Raw genomic sequence first — 650 nt, 5'->3', positions numbered from 1 at the left:
TTGGAAAATTGGATTTTCTTACCAGTCTTAGTAGGTTTAATTAGAAATTCGAGAGGCTGAAGAGTGATGGATGACAATCATACACCTTCCTGTCTTCAAACAGCCTTTTAATCATATCCAGCAAATGTGTTGGTACCCAGACATCCCTAAATTGTTGTACGTCCTCGGCATTGCATAGACTGGAAGCACACTGTCAATTTGAGAATTGCTGACAGCGACAATTGTGCTGCGTTTTTCATTGTCTAGTTTGAGATGAAAATTGGATTACAATGGCAAACGCAGCACAATTGTCGCTGTCAGCAATTCACAAATTGACAGTGTGCTTCCAGCCCTAATTAGGTTTATGTAAAGGTGAAGAAGTCGATATGGTAACCGGAGATATTTTTATAGAATTTTTGGAATTTTTTTAAGTTTTTTTATGTCAATAATTTATGACCTGCCATTTTGTTCATAAGCCCGTATTAGAAGCTCAAGTGTATTAAAATGCTTCCATTTGTATGTTCGCAGTATCACAAGAAATATCGATATCACAAACACCACCACCAACACCAAACGACTACCTACACCAGCGCAGTGAAGAAGAAACTAATGGTGAGTACACATCCAATTTTGATTGTATTGTTCACACACACAAAATATATATTTTATTA

This window comes from Bradysia coprophila, unplaced genomic scaffold (genome assembly GCF_014529535.1).
Source record: "Bradysia coprophila strain Holo2 unplaced genomic scaffold, BU_Bcop_v1 contig_232, whole genome shotgun sequence".
In the NCBI taxonomy this organism is placed as follows: Eukaryota; Metazoa; Arthropoda; class Insecta; order Diptera; family Sciaridae; genus Bradysia; species Bradysia coprophila.
The sequence above is the reverse complement of the archived record's forward strand: the minus strand, read 5'-3'. Positions refer to the sequence as shown.